At 39.5% G+C, this 17,317-nt stretch overlaps 1 pseudogene; it reads right to left on the bottom strand.

The window, feature by feature from the left end:
* Positions 1-5,240: 5,240 nt before the first annotated feature.
* LOC138097522 (large ribosomal subunit protein eL15-like) lies at positions 5,241-5,840 on the bottom strand (annotated as a pseudogene).
* Between the last annotated feature and the right edge of the window lie 11,477 nt (positions 5,841-17,317).

Below are 17,317 nucleotides of genomic sequence, written 5' to 3'. Positions count from 1 at the left end.
TGTACAGAGAGATGCTCAAGGAGCCTCAGCAATTGCAGTCAGAGCTGTTTTGAGTCTTCCTAGTCCAGGCACCAGACATGTGAATAAAGAAATATTTGGGTCCACCAAAGTCACTATTCCACTGCAAACTCTCTGAAGACCTTGAGGAAGAACTGCCTCACTGTCAGTCCATTTGGGCTGCCTTAAAAAAAGTATCATCAACTGGGTAGTCTACAAAGAATGCAAATATATTTTTCACAGTTCTAGAGGCTAGAAAGTCCAAGATTATTGTTCCAACAGATCCAGTGTCTGCTGAGAACACTGCTTCCTCAGAGACAGTCATCTTCTCACTGTAACCTCACATAACATGATGGAAGGAGCAATGGAGCTTTCTTCAGTTTCTTTTACAAGGGCCTTAATTGCATTTACAGGGGTTCCATCTTCATAACCCAATCCCCACCCCAAATGCCCCACCTCTTAATATTATCACATTGGGATTAAGGTTTCAACATATGATTTTGGGGAGCGGACACAAACATCCAATCTGTAACACTTACTGAGCCCAGTCAATTTCAAGATTTACAAAAAAAATTGAAATTTGTACTGTTTTATGTCTTTCTTTTAGGTGAGTCAGCACCTGGCAATGGATAACCAGAACACAATTTTATGAACATTTCTATGGAGTCTCTGTTTTCTGTTGGAGGGCAGGGGATACAAGCAGAAGTGGTAGTGAGAGGTGTAGTCACTGAGTTTGCCAGGATGGCTAAACAGAATGAAGTGGAAGTTGCTCCTTAGGCCTTACTGCAACGATAGTTCTGCTCTTCCTACTCACTATAATTTCACACTGTCCCTTCAACCTTCCCCTTTCCTCCTTGTGTTCACTGCACCCCTTTGCAGAATACATATGTAGCCTCTTACAAGATTCTCTGACTTTCTTAAATCTGGTTGAGGCCAGAGTGATATAAATATACACCCTCTTGCCTAGTCCTAAAAACTTTTAGTGCCTGGTCCTAAAAACTTTCTGTGTGACACTTGGATACTCTCTTTCAGCAGTGATCTCAGAGGACACATGTTTCAGAAGTTGTGGGAGGACAACTCAACCTTCATTGGTTTTGACATGAGGAAGAAATAAACTTTTATTAAACCACTGAGATGCTGAGTACCAAGGTTATTTGTTCAGTAGTCAGTAAGCATTACCTTAACTTACATAGAATCCTTTGACCTGACTTGCTTTTTGTTGGCATGGAAGGCACCTACGGGGAGCAGTCCTTTCTTTTCTTTTTTTTTAAATAACTATTTATTTTACTTTATTTGGCTGTGCTGGGTCTTAGTTATGCCAGGCAAGATCTAGTTCCCTGACCAGGAATTGAACCTGGGTTCTCTGCACTGGGAGCACAGAGTTTTAAACACTGGACTGTCAGAGAAGTCCTGGGGAGAAGTCCTTTCATTGAATATCTCACAAAACCTCAGCACATCCTTTCATTCATTTCTTCCACCAGTTTTACTGAGATATAATTAACATACAGCACTGTATTGTTAAGGTGTAGAGCATCATGTGGAGAAGGCAATGGCACCCCACTCCAGTACTCTTGCCTGGAAAATCCCATGGACGGAGGAGCCTGGTGGGCTACAGTCCATGGAGTCGCTAAGAGTTGGATACGACTGAACAACTTCACCTTCACTTTTCACTTTCATGCATTGGAGAAGGAAATGGCAACCCACTCCAGTGTTCTTGCCTGGAGAACCCAAGGGACGGGGGAGCCTGGTGGGCTGCCATCTATGGGGTCACACAGAGTCAGGCACGACTGAAGTGACTTAGCAGCAGCACAGCATCATGATTTGACTGCACTCACTTATTTCTAACCTTTCTGTTGGGGACATAGAAGATGCTCAAAGAGGCAGAACCCCCTTGGGACTCAGCTCTGTTCCCTGTTATACTCACCTCAGTCTTAAAAAATCAAATGTTTCTAACCTTTGCTAAGAGAACTTGGTGGTCATGTTTTCTTGTCATTGGAACCAATGGCGTACAGAGAGGAGATCAAAATACTGTATTTCATAACTGAATTTTCTCTCCTAAAGAAATAGCATTAATAAACTTCTAAATTAGGTGACACAAGCATAGGGGGAAAAAATGTACATAAAACTATCAATTCCCTCCACCTCCCAAGGAAGACTGAGTTTTTTTCAAAGATACTGTTTTCTGTGAGTGAAATTAAAATATATTTTTTCTACATATAAGTCAACTTCTCCATTGAAAGCCAATTCTAGGAAGAGTGAGCCAGTCCAGAAAATAAAACAGTGGTGTAGAAAAGTTAAGCTATAATCCGGCTTTTCAGTTGAAGCATTTTCAAGAGTTGTGTATTTTCCAACCGTCTCTCTCCAGTGAAAAGGGAGAGAGGTAAAACAGTACTCTCAAATTCTCTTCTAATTCACATAGTCATTATCTCTTTCTCATTATCCTGGTTGCTCTGTATTTTTCTCTCCACCACACAAACACATGAGTATTCCGGTTTCTAATCATCAGCCAGCACATGAGGATAATGGCCATCTTAGACCACTGAGAGATGCTCAGAGGTGATGGGGGAGGGGAAGAGGGCTCAACTACCCTTTGCCCCAGGAGGGAGCTCTTCTGGCCAGAAGCTAATAGCCCAACACCACCCCACAGGTCATTTGATCCCACAGTTAAGGGAAAAAAAAAAAAAAATTGCTGGCACCGGAGATAAAAGGGATATAATGAAAATGTAAACGAAAAACTTTATACTAGGCATGGCCTGACAGAGGGAAGATTGATATCCCATGATGCTTTGTCTTGATGAGACAATGAAAAATAACCACCACAGCAGCTGTGTCAATATCAGACTTGGTAATGCACCACTGGCTGTGGGTTTTTATTTAATCCGCTTTGCTTTAAGATGATAACGGTTGTTACTTTTCAGTGCCTGTCTGTCAGCGCCCAGCATTGCAATATTCCTCCGCAGCTCTGCGAGCGGGTTTCATTTATTTTAAAATACCATTTCACACACTGCTGACTTTTAACAGTGTTCTGTGTGAGTTTGTGAGATTGAATAGTGACAGAAACAACACTTTTTATGAGAATACAGAATATTAAAAACGGGGCACAATATACAGATGGCAGTTTTCACTACAGCTTGTTTTTTTCCCCCTTGCTTCTGCTACTGAGCTTTCCCACTGAATGCATTTGTAGTAACACCATAAATGTCACTTTCACTGACTGCCTTTTGGCATTTTATTTAAATGGAATTCAACTCCGGCTTGCTCCTGCCACTGTTGCCGCCGCTGTTACCAACTTGTTTCAGGGTGGCCCCGTTTTACAGAACCGTGCCATTGGCTTCATTCCGCGGGGTCTCAGATCGGAAAATACAGGAATAACTGCTCAAACCCTAATGGCTAGGAGCCTAGATCTAAAGATTCTAAAAGAAAGACATTACCAGCAGAGATTACTGTATACAGACGGGTTTGACCTTTGCAGCAACCATTTAGTAAAAAGTACTTCTGAACTCTGAGAATACTTCTGACTGGGACATAAAGTACTTCCCTGTTGTGGCGAAAAACCAACATTCACCAACTGTCTTCAGTTGAACGCCACAGGAGAACAGAGAGACAGGCTCTGAGTGACGTATCTAGGTCTTGTGTCTATCAGTGCTGACTAGCAGTACTTCGGTTGGGACGTTTACCTGGGCCCTAGGTTGTTTCCACCGATCCTTATCTTGGCAGATACACGCTTATGCTGCTGGGCCTCTAGACATGTACCAGGGGTGGCATTTTGCTGCCAACACAATGTTGACATGTGCAAATTCCCGTTTCTCTCTTGCATGAAACATTGGTTGCTCCATCAATTCCAGACACAAAGTAGAATAGACAGTGGTGATGAAGCCTTTTTCCTGGGAGAAACTGCAACTTGGGGAAAGCTGCTTTCTTGTCTAGGCCAAATGAGGCTAGAAATGATCTGCTTAATCCAGCCATATAAATGCGTTCACATCTCTTAGGCTCAGGCCTGACTCAGAGGCCTAAGAGATTTCCAGCAGAGAGCTCAAATTTTCAGAAAATTGGAAATCTTTACAGAAAAAAAAAAAAAAATTAAGCAGAAAATGCAATTGAAAGCCATACTCTTGGCCTGGAGACTGGTCTTCATGAACTTCTTGTACAATATTGCTTAGTTACAGGTAAAGATGGGTAGGTCCAAAAGCATTTTTGAAAACCTGACTAGTTTGTGAAGACATTTGAAAGTCTGTCTTGCCTGTCTCAATCTCTTTTTGTCCTTTTTTTTTTTTTAAATTAATTAATTAGACTGCATTGGGTTTCAGTTGTGGCATGCAAACTTTTAGCTGTGGCATATGGGATCTAGTTCCTTGACTAGGGGTCGAACCCAGGCCCCCTGCATTGGGAGCATGAAATCTTAGCCACTGGCTCACCAGGGAAGTCCCTCTTCTAGTTTTTTAATTAGAAAAGTTGGGAGAGTTAGGAATGGAAGACTGGAGAGATCCCCATAAAATGAACTTTGGAATCTCTTTGTTATGAACTGTTTGCACTTCAAATTAGCTTCCATAAGGCTTTCAGAAGTGCCAAAGGAAAGGCAACAGGGCAAGAAATTCGGCCACAAAAATATTTAAATGAAGTTGGGCAATGAAACTATTTAAGAGTCCTGAAATAAAGGAGGAAAGAAAGAGAAAGAAGAAGTGGAACCCAAACAAGGACAACATTTTATACTATATATGCATTTTAGGTAATACTAGCACAGAAATGTGTCTCTTCAAATGCACTCCCTATCTGAGTGAATCTAAATGTTTTTAAGTCAAAAAATCTTGTGTGTTATTCTAAACTCCTTGTTTGGCAACGCTCTCCTCCGATCAGTCACTAATTTTTGACAAGATATCTTACTATGATTTAAATACATCTATTTCTCTCCATTCTCGCTTCCACCACATTAATTTGTATCATTGTTGATAAATCAGTAGTCTCCGTGTCCTCTTTTCTCCTTAAATTTATCCATAATAAATGTTGCTGGAGTAATATTCTAAAACAACGATCTGCTATTGACACTTCACCCTTCCAAACCTATGCACTATTTCTCGCTGAGGTGACCTGCTCACGACGAAGTTTGCTGAGTGCTTGAGCTCACTACCACCTCTGTCCTTTACTTACTGTAAGCATCTCTCATTTGACTTGGCTTGTGTTTGTTGCCTTTTTTGTGAATGCTCTAAACTGTTTATTAGGTAAGAATTTTATAAACATTTCTTATATTAGCCGTAGCGGCGGAGCTCAGGCTGGAGAGTATTGCGTCATCTCCAGGCCGTCTGGGAAGAACCACCAATTTTGTGCAGGGACAAGTGACCCTTTCCGAGACCAGGGCTCTTTCTGCCTGTTGATGTCAGCCTATGCTTGTGGGCTGGTTTGGTGATCCACGGGGTGTTAGGGTTTCTTATGACAACTTTATGGAGTGGATCAATGGGAATAGCCTCAAAGATTGGTACACAGAATCATCCCTAACACAGGAAGACCCCACAGGCCCCGCAGTGGCATCCAGCTTGCTCCTTGGCAACAGACTGAAGGCTTTGAGCAAACTTGAGCTGGTTGACCCCATGGTGGACAGGCTTGCATAGGTAGCACCCTTAGAAACTGGGCATTTGCAGCCACCATGGTGCACAGGAATCCAATATATGACATGACTTTGCTTGGCCTTGTATCTCAGCCTGCATGCCTGTTGGCTGGGTGGGGTGTGGGGGTGGGGAGCAGTGGAGTGCAGGATGGAGAGCTGGCGGTACTGCCAGCAACGTACCCTGAGGGCGTCATGTCCACTGCTTCTTCCTCCCTAGTTCCTGGAGGTGTTTGTAAGTGTCCATCTGATCTCACCTGATGGCTGCCGCCACATGCAAAGGCCATCACACTTTTAAAATCTCTCTTGCATATGTCTTTTCTCCCGTCTTAGAATGTAAGGGATCACATTTATGTTCTTTGGTGTCATCAACAGTAGCTAGTTGGCTATTGGATGCAGTGCCAATGATTGGTAAATATTCATAGGGTTTGCTGAATATTTGTATCTGTCTAATGTGCAGCAGAATTCCTGACCCAATTATCAAGGATAGAACTTTTTGAAACTTAAGGCACTAGCTATGATGCAGAAGAAAAGCACTCCATTATGGATGGTCACCAGAATGTTCTGCAACCAAGCTTAGTGGGGAAAAGTCCCTGTATGAGAGTGGAGATCCCAGGGTTTGCCTAGAAAATCTTGGGTTAGAGATGGTATTTCTACTTCCAAATCCTTCTGCTCAACTACATTGATTTTTTAATTTTTTTGGATATGATTAGAATTGAGGCTAGTAATTCTTCTCTAGGGCTGTTGACACATCTCTCCTACCATCTTAACTAGTGAGTCAGCAAAATAGCTCTCTCCTGGGAAGGCAAAGTTACTTTTGGAAAGCTGGGAAAATCTCATCTCTCATTATTTTTTTCCCCGCTGGTTCTTTATATTTTAGGTTTTGTCATTAAATGTGTGTAATTTATTTAGACTGACAAGTTCATTTTTTTAAAGTGGGAATACCTGTTATTTTAAAATTTCTGTGGATTTTGGCAGAGCTTTTTGCCTTTTGTGATTTCTAGACACTCTCCTTGTAGTCTTTCTTCTCTCTGCCTGTGTTTTTTGTCTGTATTTTGCAGCCTCTACACACCTCACAAACATATATGACTTTTTCTTTGCAGGGATGGGGAGAGTGGGTATGTCTCATAGTAATAGTCTTTAGAGATACTATCCCTTTACATGATCTCCACTTAAGATCAAAAGGGAAAAAATAAAAAGAAACTGGGGAGAGGAAAAATCAGCTAAAACAAGTTTACCTAAACAAAAATGCAGCCCAAATGCCTTTTCCTTTAGCTTCTATAAGAAATCTAAAACTAGAAGCTGAAAAAAGTCACAAAAGCAAATTGTCTTCCAGGATGAACCAGTGGGTCTTTCAGGAAGAGATACTAATTGTATTCTTCTTTAGGCAAATTCGACCTGCTTGACTGGCAGGAAGTCTAAGCTCTCTGTGACCCGAGAAGCAGCACCATGGTAAGGTTGTCACAAGCAGAGCTGTGAGTCAGTTCTTTCTCCAAAGACTTCCTACCAAGAAGTGTTTCATTTTCAAGAGAAAGAGAAAAAAATATCCCCCCTCCCTTATTCCCCCATCCTCCATGAGTAAAATAGTTTATGAATTTCCAGGGCTTAAAATCAGAACTAATTAAAAAAAAAAATGTTTAGAGGCCTTTTAACCCCTAAACACACAAGAAACAGACTTTTTTTTTTTTACCTCAGGGTTTTGCCCTCTGTTAATTCAAGGTGACAAGAACTGGTAGCATCTCATTCCCACTCCATCTTCCCATCCCATTTCCCACTCCAAACTCCAGAGAGAATTTCTGAGTCTCTAGCCACATTAGATATCCTAAAACTTATAATTCACTTAAACTAACATTCTTTGGTGATATGGGTGACTGTATACTTCTTGTCGTTTTACTATCTTCAAAAAGAACTTTGATATCTGGCTAAAGCCTTCCTGGTTACCCCAAAAGACACCTAAAATATTGGAGAGATTTAGTGTTTGTTGACATCACATCCAGTGTGCCCAATATAATTCCTTCCCATGTTTGATTTTAATGTTCCTTACATCTGTTCCCCTTCAGCACCCCTTTAATCTTATTTTCTGACCTAAACTCTGTCCTTTCTTGTATTTTTTCTGCTATTTACACTATACATCTTTGCTCTGCTCTAACTATGATCTCTAATCTCTTGACTCCCCCTGTTCTCTGAGTCTGTCAGGACCCCTTCCCCTGCCTAACTTCGCCTCACTAACAGTCCGGGATAGTCACTATCCTAGGACACCATGGGATCTTTTGGTTGGGGTCCTAGAAATCCCTCACCCCTTGTTCTCTTGCCTCCTTCTCTCAGGGCTGCTCAAGAACCATGCCGCACTTCCCTTGCCCATTTCCCTTCTCATCTTCCAAAGCAGTTCTTTCAAGATTTCAGTTTTCCTTGGAATTTCCCTGGCTTCACAGCCAGCATTTCTTCCCAGAAGAAAATAGAGGGTGTTAGGCTTCTAACTTTGACCCACTGCTGGATGCTCATACTCTTGTCAAAATAACCACTATTTGCGTTCTAAGCACTCCCAAATCTATACTTTCATCTCAAGTTTGTTACCTTCACTGATATTTGAGCTCATGAATCCAACTCCTCAATGAACATTTCCTGTTGATTGTTGTTCATTTACCTTAAAAATCAACAGAACCCACACTGAATTTAGTATATTCCTATTGTTAAACCTGCGGAGAAGGCAATGGCACCCCACTCCAGTACTCTTGCCTGGAAAATCCCATGGACAGAGGAGCCTTGTGGGCTGAAGTCCATGGGGTCACTAAGAGTCGGACACGACTGAGCAACTTCACTTTCACTTTTCACTTTCATGCATTGGAGAAGGAAATGGCAACCCACTCCAGTGTTCTTGCCTGGAGAATCCCAGGGACAGCAGAGTCTGGTGGGCTGCCATCTATGGGGTCGCACAGAGTTGGACATGACTGACGTGACTTAGCAGCAGCAGCAGCAGCAGCATTCTTAAACCTGAGATGTAATATAAAGCTTCATTTTATATTCATATGATTTTGCATTAAGTCAGAGAAGAGAACAACCAAATGATTTTAAAACTATCACAAAATAGAGTGAAAAGAACGTGTTGCTATTGTTCATTTGCCCAGTTGTGTCTGACTTAATGATCAGTTAAATAGGCAGAGATAGCCAGAAGTCTAGGATAATCTCTAGATATAATTTAAAGTAACTTGGTTTATGTATTTTCCTAATAAGAGAGAAAATACAAAAGGAAGAATACATTTGAGAGTTTAAAAAATGAGGTCATTTCTGGACAAGTATAATTTGAGTGAATATGATATTCAGAATGCAGGTAAGTAAATGAGTTTTGTTATTGTTCAGTAATGAAGTCATGTCAAACTGTCTGCAACCCTATGGACTGCAGCACATCAGGCTCCTTTGTCCTCCACTATCTCCTCAAGTTTGCTGAAACTCATGTCCATTGAGTTGGTGACACTATCTAACCATCCCATCTTCTGCTGCCCCCCTTTCCTTTTGCCTTCAATATTTCCCAGTATCATGGTCTTTTCCAGTGAGTCAGCTGTTCACATCAGGTGGCCAAAGTTTTGGAGGTTCAACTTTAGTGTCAGTTCTTCCAATGAATATTCAGGGTTGGTTTCCTACACTGACTGGTTTGATCTTGCAGTCCAGGTGACTCTCAAGAGTCTTCTCTAGCACCACAATCCAAAAGCATTAATTCTTTGGCACCTAGTCTTCTTTATGGCCTAGCTCTCACATCTGTACATGACTACTGCAAAAACTGTAACTTTGACTATACAGACCTTTGTTTGCAAAATGATGTGTCTGCTTTTTAATACACTGTCTAGGTTTATCATAGCTTTCTTTCCAAGGAGCAAGAATCTTTTAATTTCATGGCTGCAGTCACTGTCCACAGTGATTTTTATGTAAAAGAACCAAAAGTAAAAAATATATTTTGGAGTTATCAGTATAGCGGTGGTAGAAATTGTTGGGGGAAAAAGTATTGTCTGGGAAGATTGTCAGTGAGAAAAGATCAAGAGGAAAATCCTAGGGGACATCATTGTTTTGGTAAGTTGAAAAAGGAACCATAATATGAAACTAAGGAGAATGTAATAACATACAAGTAAGCTAGATAGTTTGAGGAAAAATAAGTGCTCAAAAGCATCGGTTGCCAAGAAGAAATTAACTATGGTAAGAACTGCACTGTGACTGTTGCACTTGGCAATTATTGACATTAGCAAGAATCATTTCAGGTGGAAGACAGATTTTTAAGGGATAAACCGGGAATGTAAACTCAAGTGGGAGAGAGGAGCACACACAACATCATCTGTAGTGTAAAGCAGATTTATGGAGAGCTATAATATAAATATTGATGGTGGGCTTTGGGAGGAGGAGGAAAAAGCACTTCCAGTGAGTCTGGAGACTCGGGAGAGTTCATGGAAAAGGTAGTATTTCAGCATGATTTTTAAGGGCAAGCGGGATTTTTAATCAATTTTTAATCAGTTGAAGCACATTTTGCATATAATAAAATGTTCCCATTTTAAGTTTGCAGTTCAAGGAGTTTGACAAGTATTTGTCCTCAAGTAACCACACCTCAGTCATTATATAGAACATTTCCAATATCCCAGGGTATCTTGTCATGCCTGTATGCAGTCAATACTTAGTCTCAGGGAACTCCTGCTTTTCTTTCAGTCACTGTAGATTAATTTTTCCTCATCTATAATTCCACATAAATGAGATCATAGATATGCATTCTTATGCTTAACATTTTTTTTTTTTTGCTATTTATCCGTGTGGTTGCCATTTAAGTAGTTATTGCTTTTAATGTCAAGTAATATTCTCTTGTATGGAAATTGCAATATGATTGGCTTCCCTGGTGGCTCTGTGGTGAAGAATACACCTGCCAATGCAGAAGATGCTGATTTTATCCTTGGGTCAGGAAGATCCCCTGGAGAAGGAAATGGCAACCCACTCCAGTATTATTGCCTGGGAAACCCCCCGGACAGAGGAACATGACAGACTACAGTCCACAGGGTCACAAAATAGTCAGACTAAACAACTGTCCTATTGTATACCAAAATTTGTTCATCCATTCACCTGTTGTGCATTTCAGTTGTTTTCAATTTACAGCTACTGTGAATAAAGCTGCTCATAACTGTTCCTGATCAAGTCTTTCTGTGGACAAATATATTTACTTTTCTTGGCTATATATATAACAGAGGAATTTCCGTGCCATATGGTAAGTGTATGTGTACCTTCATAAGAAACTGGTACGTTGTTTCACAAAGTGGTTGTAAATTTTTACATTCCAATTAGCAATATATGAGACTTCCAGTTACTCTACCTCTTCATCAGCATTTGATATGCCAGGTTTTAAACTTTAGCCATTATATAAAGTGTATAGTGATATCTCATTATGGTGGTTAAGTGCTTTTTCTGCATAAGACGTGATCTTGTAGTTTTCTGTTGTTTATTTTATTGTATTGTCTTTTGAACGTTGGTCTTAAACAGTGGGTTGGCAGCATATCCCTTTCTCTGTTTTCTGAAATTGGTTGCATAGGCTTAACATTTATTTCCAAATTGTTTGATGAAACTCAGAATGAAGCCATCTTAACCTGGAGGTTTTTTGTTGGAACGGTTTTAATAATAAATTTAATTTCTGTAATATTCTTTAACATTAAATAATTAAATGAATTATTTACAGCAAAATTCATAGCAAAATTCTCTGAGATTTCATTGATTCTTGCTCAACCTAATATTTACCATGTTGGTTGCACAATGATAATTTTCCAAATTCAATACTCCCTATACAATTACATTAGCCTTAGGATCTTAGAGTTAATAAGAGATGACTCTTCACCCTGGGACATTTCTCTAATGATTTTTTGATGGGAAGAAGCTCATCCTGTAAAAGGCTTATAGGGAGGGACACCCACTAAGTATTTCCTGAGTTCAGGCACGTGCAAACTTGTTCTATAATCTTAAAACTTGAGTGGCAGATTCACCAGATATAATTTTCTTGGTTCACACATTTTTCCCCCTTAGTTCCGTTCAGTTCAGTCGCTCAGTCATGTCCAACTCTTTGCGACCCTATGATTCGCAGCACACCAGGCCTCCCTGTTCATCACCATCACCCGGAGTTCATTCAGACTCACGTCCATCGAGTCTGTGATGCCATCCACTCATCTCATCCTCGGTCGTCCCCTTCTCCTCCTGCCTCCAATCCCTCCCAGCATCAGAGTCTTTTCCAATGAGTCAACTCTTCGCATGAGGTGGCCAAAGTACTGGAGTTTCAGCTTCAGCATCATTCCTTCCAAAGAAATCCCAGGGTTGACCTCCTTCAGAATGGACTGGTTGGATCTCCTTGCAGTCCAAGGGACTCTCAAGGGTCTTCTCCAACACCACAGTTCAAAAGCATCAATTATTCAGCACTCAGCCTTCTTCACAGTCCAACTCTCACATCCATACATGACCACAGGAAAAACCATAGCCTTGACTAGACGGACCTTAGTTGGCAAAGTAATGAAAATACTGCTTCATTATTATCCTGCCTTTTATGTTGCTTTTTGAGAAATCTGATAATCTAATTCTCTTGCCTCTATAATTTATTTCATCTTTTCTTTCCAGAGCCCTTGAATATTTTTACTTTATGTCTCAGAGTTCATCTTTCTGTGCCAGTTTTCTCAGGAACCTGCTGATCCCTCTCAGTGTATGAGTTCTTACTTTTTTCTGGAGAGTCTGAAAGTCTTTTTTTTTATTATTACAGTTTAAATTTTTTGATATAAATTTATTTATTTTAATTGGAGGCTAATTACTTTACAATATTGTATTGGTTTTGCCATACACTGACATTAATCCACCATGAGTGTACATGTGTTCCCCATCCTGAACCCCACTCCCACATGCCTCTCCATCCCACCCTCTAGGTCATCCCAGCACACCAGCCCCGAGCACCCTGTATCATGCATCGAACCTGGACTGGTGACTCATTTCACATATGATAATATACATGTTTCAATGCTATTCTCCCAAATCATCCCACCCTTGCCCTCTCCCGCAGAGTCCAAAAGACTGTTCTATATATCTGTGTCTCTTTTGGTGTCTCACATACAGGGTTATCATTACCATCTTTCTAAATTGCATATATATGCATTAGTATACTGTATACTGTATTGGTGGAGAAGGCAATGGCACCCCACTCCTGGAAAATCGCATGGATGGAGGAGCCTGGAAGGCTGAAGTCCATGGGGTCGCTGAGGGTCGGACACAACTGAGCGACTTCACTTTCACTTTTCACTTTCATGCATTGGAGAAGGAAATGGCAACCCACTCCAGTGTTCTTGCCTGGAAAATCCCAGGGACGGGGGAGCCTGGTGGGCTGCCGTCTATGGGGTCACACAGAGTCAGACACGACTGAAGCGACTTAGATGCAGCAGCAGCATACTGTATTGGTGTTTTTCTTTCTGGCTTACTTCACTCTGTATAATAGTTTCCAGTTTCATCCACCTCATTAGAACTGATTCCAATGTATTCTTTTTAACGGCTGAGTAATACTCCATTGTGTATATGTACCATAGCTTTCTTATCCATTCATCTGCTGATGGACATCTAGGTTGCTTCCAAGTCCTTCCATGTCCAGTGCTGTGATGAATATTGGGGTACACGTGTCTCTTTCAATTCTGGTTTCCTCAGTGTGTATGCCCAAATGTGGGATTGCTGGGTTGCTTGGCAGTTCTATTTCCAGTTTGTTAAGGAATCTCCACACTGTTCTCCACAGTGGCTGTACTAGTTTGCATTGCCACCAACAGTGTAAGAGGGTTCCCTTTTCTCCACACCCTCTCCAGCATTTATTGCTTGTAGGCTTTTGGATCACAGCCATTCTGACTGGCGTGAAATGGTACCTCATTGTGGTTTTGATTTGCATTTCTCTGATAATGAGTGATGCTGAGCATCTTTTCATGTGTTTGTTAGCCATTCGTATGTCTTCTTTGGAGAAATGTCTGTTTAGTTCTTTGGCCCATTTTTTGATTGGGTCATTTATTTTTCTGGAATTGATCTGCAGGAATTGCTTGCATATTTTTGAGATTAATTCTTGGTCAGTTTCTTCATTTGCTATTATTTTCTCTCATTCTGAAGGCTGTTTTCCCCCTTGCTTATAGATTCCTTCATTGTGCAGAAGCTTTTGATTTTAATTAGGTCCCATTTGTTTAATTTTGCTTTTATATCCAATATTCTGGGAGGTGGGTCATAGAGGATCCTGCTGTGATTTATGTCGGAGAGTGTTTTGCCTATGTTCTCCTCTAGGCGTTTTATAATTTCTGGTCTTACGTTTAGATCTTTAAACAATTTTGAGTTTATTTTTGTGTATGGTGTTAGAAAGTGTTCTAGTTCCATTGTTTCACAAGTAGTTGACCAGTTTTCCCAGCACCACTTGTTAAAGAGATTGTCTTTTCTCCATTGTATATTCTTGCCTCCTTTGTTAAATATAGGGTGTCCATAAGTGCATGGATTTATCTCTGGGCTTTCTATTTTGTTCCATTGATCTATATTTCTGTCTTTGTGCCAGTACCATACTGTCTTGATGACTGTGGCTTTGTAGCGGAGCCTGAAGTCAGGCAGGTTGATTCCTCCAGTTCCATTCTTCTTTCTCAAGATTACTTTGCTATTCGAGGTTTTTTGCATTTCCATACCAATTGTGAGATTATTTGTTCTAGCTCTGTGAAAAATACTGTTGGTAGCTTGATAGGGATTGCACTGAATCTATAGATTGCTTTGGGGTACTATACTCATTTTCACTATATTGATTCTTCCCATCCATGACCATGGTATATTTCTCCATCTATTAGTGTCCTTTTTGATTTCTTTCATCAGTGTTTTATTGTTTTCTATATATATAGGTCTTTTGTTTCTTTAGGTAGATATATTCCTAAGTATTTTAATTTTTTCATTGCAATGGTAAATGGAATTGTTCCCTTAATTTCTCTGTTTTCTCATTATTAGTGTATAGGAATGCAAGGGATTTCTGTTTGTTGATTTTATATCCTGCAACTTTACTATATTCATTGATTAGCTCTAGTAATTTTCTGGTGGAGTCTTTAGGGTTTTCTATGTAGAGGATCATGTCATCTGCAAACTGTGAGAGTTTTACTTCTTATTTTCCAATTTGAATTTCTTTTATTTATTTTACTGCTCTGATTGCTGTTGCCAAAACTTCCAAAACTATGTTGAATAGTAGTGGTGAGAGTGGGCACCCTTGTCTTGTTTCTGACTTTAGGGGAAATGTTTTCAATTTTTCATCATTGAGGATAATGTTTGCTGTGGGTTTGTCATATATAGCTTTTATTATGTTGAAGTATGTTCCTTCTATTCTTGCTTTCTGGAGGGTTTTTTTTTTTTTAATCATAAATGGATGTTGAATTTTGTCAAAGGATTTCTCTGCATCTATTGAGATAATCATATGGTTTTTAATTTCAGTTTGTTAATGTGGTGTATTACACTGATTGATTTGCAGATACTGAAGAATCCTTGCATCTCTGGGATAAAGCCCACTTGGTTATGGTGTATCATCTTTTTAATGTGTTGGTGGATTCTGTTTGCTAGAATTTTGTTAAGGATTTTTGCATCTATGTTCATCAGTGATATTGGCCTGTAGTTGTGTGTGTGTGTGTGTGTGTGTGTGTGTGTGTGTGTGTGTGTGTCTGGTATCTTTGTCTGGTTTTGGTATTAGGGTGATGGTGGCCACATAGAATGTGTTTGGAAGTTTACCTTCCTCTGCAATTTTCTGGAAGAGTTTGAGTAGGATAGCTGTTAGCTCTTCTCTAAATTTTTGGTAGAGTTTAGCTGTGAAGCTGTCTGGACCTGGGCTTTTGTTTGCTGGAAGATTTCTGATTACAGTTTCAATTTCTGTGCTTGTGATTGGTCTGTTAAGATTTTCTATTTCTTCCTGGTTCAGTTTTGGAAAATTGTACTTTTCTAAGAATTTGTCCATTTCTTCCTCGTTGTCCATTTTATTGGCATATAGTTGCTTATAGTAGTCTCTTATGATCCTTTGTATTTCTGTGTTGTCTGTTGTGATCTCTCCATTTTCATTTCCAATTTTATTGATTTGATTTTTCTCCCTTTGTTTCTTGATGTGTCTGGATAATGGTTTGTCAATTTTATTTATCCTTTCAAAGAACCAGCTTTTGGCTTTGTTGATTTTTGCTATGGTCTCTTTTGTTTCTTTTGCATTTATTTCTGCCCTAATTTTTAAGATTTCTTTCCTTCTACTAACCCCGGGGTTATTAATTTCTTCCTTTTGTAGTTGTTTTAGGTGTAGAGTTAGGTTATTTATTTGACTTTTTTCTTGTTTCTTGAGGTATGCCTGTATTGCTATGAACTTTGCTCTTAGCACTGCTTTTATAGTGTCCCACAGGTTTTGGGTTGTTGTGTTTTCATTTTCATTAGTTTCTATGCATATTTTTATTTCTTTTTTGATTTCTTCTGTGATTTGTTGGTTATTCAGAAGTGCGTTGTTCAGCCTCCATATGTTGGAATTTTTAATAGTTTTTGTCCTGTAATTGAGATCTAATCTTACTGCATTGTGGTCAGAAAAGATGCTTCAAATGATTTATTTATTTATTTATTTTAATTTACCAAGGCTAGATTTATGGCCCAGGATGTGATCTACCCTGGAGAAGGTTCCGTGTGCACTTGAGCAAAAGGTGAAAATTCATTATTTTGGGGCGAAATGTCCTATTGATATCAATTAGGTCTAACTGGTCTATTGTATCATTTAAAGGTTGTGTTTCCTTGTTAATTTTATGTTTATTGATCTATCCATAGGTGTGAGTGGGGTATTAAAGTTTCCCACTATTATTGTGTTATTGTTAATTTCCCCTTTCATACTTGTTAGCATTTGTCTTACATATTGTGGTGCTCCTATGTTGGGTGCATATTTATAATTGTTATATCTTCTTCTTGGATTGATCCTTTGATCATTATGTAGTGGCCTTCTTTGTCTCTTTTCACAGCCTTTGTTTTAAAGTCTATTTTATCTGATATGAGTATTGCTACTCCTGCTTTCTTTTGGTCTCTATTTGCGTGGAATATATTTTTCCAGCCCTTCACCTTCAGTCTGTATGTGTCCCTTGTTTTAATTTTGGTCTCTTGGAGACAACATATATAGGGGTCTTTTTTTTTTTTCTTTGTATCTATTCAGCCAATCTTTGCCTTTTGCTTGGGGCATTGAACCCATTTCCATTTAAGGAAATTATTGATAATTATGATCTCATTGCCATTTACTTTATTGTTTTGTGTTAGAGTTTATACACCCGTTTTGTGTTTCCTGTCTAAAGACCCTTTAGCATTAGTTGGAGACCTGGTTTGGTGGTGCTGAATTCTCTCAGCTTTTGCTTGTCTGGAAAGCTTTTGATTTCTCCTTTATATTTGAATGAGATCCTTGCTGGGTACAGTAATCTAGGCTGTAGGTTATTTTCTTTCATCACTTTAAGAATGTCCTGCCATTCTCTCCTGGCCTCAAGAGTTTCTATTGAAGGATCAACTGTTATCCTTATGGGAATCCCCTTGTATGTTATTTGTTGTTTTTCCCTTGCTGCTTTTAATATTTGTTCTTTGTGTTTGATCTTTGTTAATTTTATTAATATGTGTCTTGGGGTGTTTCACCTTGGGTTTATCCTGTTTTAGACTCTCTGGGTTTCTTGGACTTGGGTGATTATTTCCTTCCCCATT

Source organism: Capricornis sumatraensis, chromosome 2, assembly GCF_032405125.1.
Source record: "Capricornis sumatraensis isolate serow.1 chromosome 2, serow.2, whole genome shotgun sequence".
In the NCBI taxonomy this organism is placed as follows: domain Eukaryota; kingdom Metazoa; phylum Chordata; class Mammalia; order Artiodactyla; family Bovidae; genus Capricornis; species Capricornis sumatraensis.
The sequence above is the reverse complement of the archived record's forward strand: the minus strand, read 5'-3'. Positions and strand labels throughout refer to the sequence as shown.